The sequence below is a fragment of the Pygoscelis adeliae genome, unplaced genomic scaffold (assembly GCF_000699105.1).
Source record: "Pygoscelis adeliae isolate BGI_AS28 unplaced genomic scaffold, ASM69910v1 Scaffold272, whole genome shotgun sequence".
In the NCBI taxonomy this organism is placed as follows: Eukaryota; Metazoa; Chordata; class Aves; order Sphenisciformes; family Spheniscidae; genus Pygoscelis; species Pygoscelis adeliae.
In genome coordinates this window covers 178,090-184,360 of record NW_008824282.1, presented here as the reverse complement: position 1 = coordinate 184,360, position 6,271 = coordinate 178,090, and the positions used below count along the sequence as shown (strand labels likewise).

Genomic DNA, 6,271 nt, shown 5'->3' with positions numbered 1-6,271 from the left:
CTCAACCCATGAGTTTTCTCACTTTCACTCTTCTGATTCTCTCCCCCGTCCCACCAGGGGTGGGGGAGTGAGCGAGCGGCTGCGTGGTTCTCGTTTGCCAACTGAGGTTAAACCACGACAATGCCATATAGGCTTATTTGCTTGACTTGATGTGTTTAGGGTCTTTTCAGCTGTGTGAACACCCCTGTTTGTAACCCAGCCCCGCTCAGGGAGAGCTGCCCTTTGATTGCGTCATTCCTGTTACATAAGAAACTGTTTCTTCGAAACAGGTCTGTTGGGTTTTCGATGGTGGGAAGGCAGGTGGACAGCTGAGGAGCGTGTCAGGCTGCGTGACGTGTCGTCCCTCACAGTGGAGGTGCTGTCGTCTGCAGCATGTGATGGTCAGGGCTGCATCTCACAGCCATAGCCTGACGGCTGCTCCAGAAATCACGGCAGGCCCTCCAGGACACCAGCATGGGGGGCCGGGGTGCTTACTGAGAGCCCCGCATGCCCCCAGTGCTCTCAGCGCTCAGCGGTCCCAAATGCAGGGGAAGTGCTCACGAACTCAGGCTGTGGGGAAGGGGGACACACCGGTCCCTTGTGCTGCTGGGCGCATGCGTGTTATTTTGCTCATTTATTTTGCTCGTTTAGGTGGAGCCAGGGATGACCTGGGGCTTGTTCTTCTTTGTGAATTCAGAGACAGATCTAACACTTGGGCAAATTATTTAAATGACTGTTCCTCCAGCGAGGCAAAAAACAAACGAACCTCAATCCTGTCCTGCTTAACAACACTTCCTCTCCCAAAGGGGGGTGATCTTTAAAGGCAACTTCACCCTATATCTCTGCAGCAACACAAAGAGATGGGCCCCTCTTTCGGGCATATGTGGGAGAGGAGATGCTTTCTTACCAGGGCAGCTGGGCACAAACCAGTGGGATAGTGGAGTCACAGGCATTAATTTATTTTCTTTATTTTATTGTAAAATAGTGGTAGGGTAATAAGAACGGTGGGGGACTTTAGTGTACAAAACAGGTTAACAGACCCGCCAGTAAGCCAGAGTATCTGAAGTGCTCACCTCCCCCATTGCTGCGGTCAGAGCCGTGTACCTGAGTGCAGTGGTGTAAGGCAGGAAGCCCCACTGTTTAGAGGGGAGCTGCCTTGTACCAGCTCCGGATCTGGCCCACCTCCCCACAGGGTTTTACTGATGTGTGAGGGCCTTACTGCTGTATGACAAATCATAGTCCGTTACGGCGGGAGCAGCACACGGCGGGGCTGCTGCCAATTATAGGATTGCACAACAGGGGCAGAGTAAAAAAAAGTCCATTGTGGTTTCAAGCCACCAGTGAGCTCTGACGTTTTTTTGTTTCAGTTCCCTTAAATAAAATGGTGTAGCTGTGGGAAGCACAGGCCTCTGGGAAGCTGTTCTACCGGAGCAGCCACAAGAGCTGTTTCTTGCCATGGCTCCACTGAGCAGGACCACGGGTCCCCAGGTGGGCACAGCCATGGCGGGGAGCAGAGCAGCAGCCCAAGGAGCATAAGCCCCTTGGAGCAGCCTTCCAGTTTATTTCTGTTTAACACCATTTAAAGTTAGCACAGTTACACAGCTGAGAAGAGAGAATAATCTTGAGATAACATGCCCGGGGCTTTGCCAGTGTCTGGGCGATGCGGTCTAACCAGGAGCATGTTACTGAAAGCCAACACGTGACGGACTCTCAGTATGAATAACACCAGCGCGCAGGATTGCTGAAAGGAAATCGAATGTTGCAGAAACGAAATCAGGAGTAGGAGAGACAGGAAACTAGCTGTTTTTCCTCTGAACTCAGTTATTTGTGCTGAATCAGCTTCAAGCTCTTTCTGTGCCTCCCTGTAAGATCTTAAATAAATCTCTGGTACTGCTTCGTTATTGGAGTTCATCTTCTCATCTTCCCAAGGCTGTCTGCTGTTGACCGCTCTTGTGTTAACCGAGAAGCTGTTTGTTTCTCCCTCTCCCTTTTCCCGTTTCTGCAGACCGCAGAGTCGGCAGTTCTCGTTGATCCTCATGGGTTCCAGTACCCGAGCAGGAAACTCGGCTCTATTGTCAGGAGCACAAACCAAAGGTCATTTCAGGAAAGCGCAGCTGGGTGCGGCCACGCTGAGCGAGAGTGATGATGGCCTCAGCAGGCTTTTTTTTTTTCCCCATTTCTTAAATCACCCTAACTCTCCTGTTTGCTCTTCTCTGGCAACTTTCCTCCAGGGATCTCTCTCACCATTATAAGTAAAGCTTCATAAATCCTCAAGCCTTAAGCATTAATCTCAACCTCACTTTTCAAGGAAACGGCTTTGTTCTGTGTTAGTGATTTTTCTGGTGGCAACTGCAGCAAAGCTTTGGCCTCCTGCAGCTGCTGCTGTGCTGGCAACACCTCCACTATGGTGAAGGAAGAGGTTAATGCAGATTTAAATAGTTAAGTGAAATACTCCAGCTAATTCGACTTTGAGTTGCTGGTGTGATCTAGCACCAGACAGGAAAGGAAACTAAGGAGACCTGCCTGTCCGCTGCTCACATGTAACCCCCACTTGCACAGGTCTTATCTGCTGTTTAAATATTACCTAATGGCCCTACCACTAATTCTTAGACTCTCCCTAATGCTATTCTCTCTTGCCTGCTTCCCTTGAAAGCTTAAACATGTAATTTTCTTAGCAAAAGGTGAACTTGCATGACTTGTTCATATATCGCAGTGCTCTGTGACTGGCGGAGGGGATGAACACACATCTTTTCCTCTGTGACCACCTATGTGCCAAGCAGGTGGTATTAATTAATTACTTCTAAAATGCTTCTGAAAGATGACTCACGTGTGCCTGATCTGGTGCCCACCAAAGCCAGTGTGGGCAAAGCAGTTTTCCTACTGAAAGCAGTAACAGTTGGTTGAAGATGGGGTTGGATAGCAGAGCCTCTTCATGATATAGCTGAAGTGGAAGCGAGTTTATATCAACTGCGTGCTCTTTAATCAAGGAGTAGCTGTGAGGAAACTTAGTTGACTGAATTTTCTTGGTCGTAGGTTGTTATACAGGCAATTCTAAATTAGCCAGGGCAGATAATCTGGTGAAATGAATTTTCTGTAAAAGCAGAAAGCAAAGACGCTGCAGGTGGCTCCTTGTAAGGTCATTCCTGATTCAGCCTATTGGTAGTCACCAAAAAGCTTTCTAAAGAGCTAAAAAGGATGTAAGAGCGGGCAAAACTCGCTAGGTAGTTTGTTAAGTGGGTTTTAGCACTCATGAAGATGACAATATCCTCATAAAGACGAGTCTTTACAACTGCTATCCAGAAGAAGTAGGTATTAGTAAAGTAAATATTGCCGTTGATCACTGTTTATCAGGCTGGTGGAGTATTTGCTGAAGAGTTCTCCTCTGTGTGCGTAGGTGTCTTTGCAAACGCCAAGCATACTGTTAGCACAGCTGCACCATCACTGCTGGGTTTTTGCAGAAGTCCATCCTTGGATGGTGACGATGGTTATTTTCTGTCTTGCTATCTTTGTTGAGAATTTGAATGTGCTCCATTTCTGGAATTCTTCATTGCTTGCTGGTCTGCCAGATCTTTTTCAGGCTCTGGCTACATCCTATTTCCCCTGTTCCCTACGCCTCCTCTGCACTTTGTGTATAGTCAATGCAGCAGGTGTGGGATTGAAAAAAAATGGGAAATCCCATGTGTGAGACACTTGGCCCTTTCCTGGCATGCCGGTGCCTTGCAGCTGAGCCAGCAATCTGGTAACCCATGCAGGGCTCATTATCAGTGACTTGCTGCAAATCACAGAAGTCTAATAGGGGAATTAAGGAATCCAAAGGAGCTTTGCTGGACACTGACATGGTGGCCTGGGATTCCTAGTCTGGCACCGAGCCAGTCCTCAGTGCTGCAGTGTCTCCTCTGTACTCTTCCAATGCTCTTCAGTTGGGACAGGAGCTATTTTGCATGGTTAGAAGATTTTCAGACTATTCTGAATAATATTTTCTCTGTGCTGGGTTTTGGAAGTGCCTTGTTTGAATAATCTCCAATTGGATAAAGAATCACTTAGTCCCCCTAAATCCCACAAAGCAGATTTAATTTAGGGCAAGATTGAATTTAGCAAACAGATTGAACATAGGGCAAAAGGTGAACAGAATTAATAACAGAAAGCAGGACTGAACGAAGGTGGGACACAATATCTTTTGTGAAGCCTTGTTCTTTGGAATTTTTAGGGGTTAACTGCTTTATTCCCTGTAAAGATTAGACCTCTACATTTGGAAAAGGCAGACAGTATGTTCAACATTGTAAGAAAGTAGAGGATCTCCTCTACAACTTGAATCGTCAGTGATTTGTATGAATAAGAAATTAGGTGTGTTTTGTTGGGAATCTTGGGGCCATGTCTTTGCTATAGCAAGGACATAATGAGAATATGATTTGAGTTTCATTTCAAAATGTCTGTTTAGGAAAAAAAGGCACAAAAGTATGAGACTATATTGTGGATCGATCATCACAGCCCAGACCTCAGGAGCTAGCAGGGAGTATGGGAGCAGGCTGTGACCTTACCCCACACATGCATACACACACTGCCAAAATATACACATTTTGCGGTGCTCTGGTGAGTACTGGCAGTCTCCAGCCACCAGAGCATCACTGGGGGAGGCTGGACCATTTCCATTTCAGGATCTGCACGCTGCATCGTGGCAGGGTGAAACCTGCTATACGCCCTACCTCTTTATACAGAGGGTCCCTATGCAGGCTGGGCTGGCTGAGAAGTGGGGCAGACTGAAACCGTGTGTTGGTGAAAGCTGGCAGGGTGGCCACAGACTGTGAAGGCAGAGGGACCATTTGACTCATCGCTAGACTGACAATGGAGTTGGTATGAGGGGGCTGACAGCATCCCATGTCGTGAGGTAGTTTCACTTTAAAGCTTTGCCTCTGATTGTGCTGAAATGAGTTCATTTCCTTTTCGGTTTTATTTTTCATACGCAGAAACATAAGGGAGGGAGGAGGGTGTGACTTCTGCTGCTTGTTCTAAATGGGAGAGAAAACGAAAAGCCTCCCTGGAAATGGAAAGTCCCCTACAGCTGCTCTGCAGATACACTGCAGGAGCTTTAGGCACGAAGGGCTGCAAGAAGAAATGCGTCGGTGGCAATGACCTTGCACGGAAACAGAAGGAGGCTTGTCCTTTCCTGCCAAAAAGTGCTCTCTTTGGGCTCTCAGTGCTTTCTCTATAGGTGTGAGCCGCTCATAGAGAAGAGGAGGACATGCTGGAAGTGGTGGGACAGTGTGGTGAGGTGCAAATAGGAATGCTGTCCTCCCTGAGCACCCCTCTATTAACATGCTGACCTAAAGGTTGGATCCATCAACTTCTTGACTTCAGGGGAGCCCTGCTATGGGGAGCAGCTCCATGTAGCACCACCAACTGCAGCTCATAATCCCCCCCTTTGCTAAATGAACATCACATTGGACATCCTGCTTTGTTTCCAGGTGACATCAGGGAAAGCAAAACCAGCACAGAGCTGGACGTGTTTGATGTCCACGCTGGCTCTGAACATGGGGACAAGCTTCTCCCATGCATCCACAGTCATGTTCTGGGTGTCACCCCTCCCCGCCCTCCCCCAGCACACACACTTTTGGCCGTGGGTGTGCTGCTGTGGGGTGTTGGTTACTGGTGGAAGAGGGAAAGCTGCTCGGGTGACCTTTGGCATTAAGAGTGCAAACAAACAAGTCAGAAATAAGAAGTCTCCCTTCGCGGGTTAGGACACCGTGTTCTTCCTCACCAGAGATCTCTCTGCAGATGCACCAGCTGACTCCAAGGGGTATAAAGGAGAAGTAAATAGGGGAAACAGGAAAAAGGGGTTTGCACTTGACAACAACAAAGTATTTTTTGCACTTTACAACCTATTTCAATTGTCTGGGCTCCTGTGCTTTGGGAAGGTCCCAGTGTCACCTCCTCCCTGCTTCCCTCATGGGTCTGGGTGCTGTGTGCATGCCCCATGTCCCTCGGCATGGCTGCCACCATCCCTACCTGCTCCACATGTGCAGGAGAGGAGCGGACGGATGCAGATGCCCAGTGGGAGGAAGCAGAGGGGGGGATCACGGTGAGGAAGTGTGTGGACTGTGTCCCACAGGCAGGAGCAGGACTTGACTTCGTGTGGCAGCATCGCGGGTTGCATCACACTTTGTGGCCATGATGCCATCCTCCCTCCCTATTTCATCATCCTGTGGTGGGCAATGAGGTGGAGCTGGAGGCGGGGCACATGGGCTGTGAATCTGCAAGGAGGTCTCAGTCTGCAAAGACACAAGAAGTCGGGGGG

The 6,271-nt window shown here is 48.6% G+C and overlaps 1 protein-coding gene across 1 annotated transcript in view; it reads left to right on the top strand.

Annotated features, from left to right (window-relative positions):
* CCBE1 (collagen and calcium binding EGF domains 1) overlaps nt 1-6,271 on the top strand; it is a 164,887-nt gene that overhangs the window by 699 nt on the left and 157,917 nt on the right. The gene's annotated exons all lie outside the window — the stretch shown is intronic.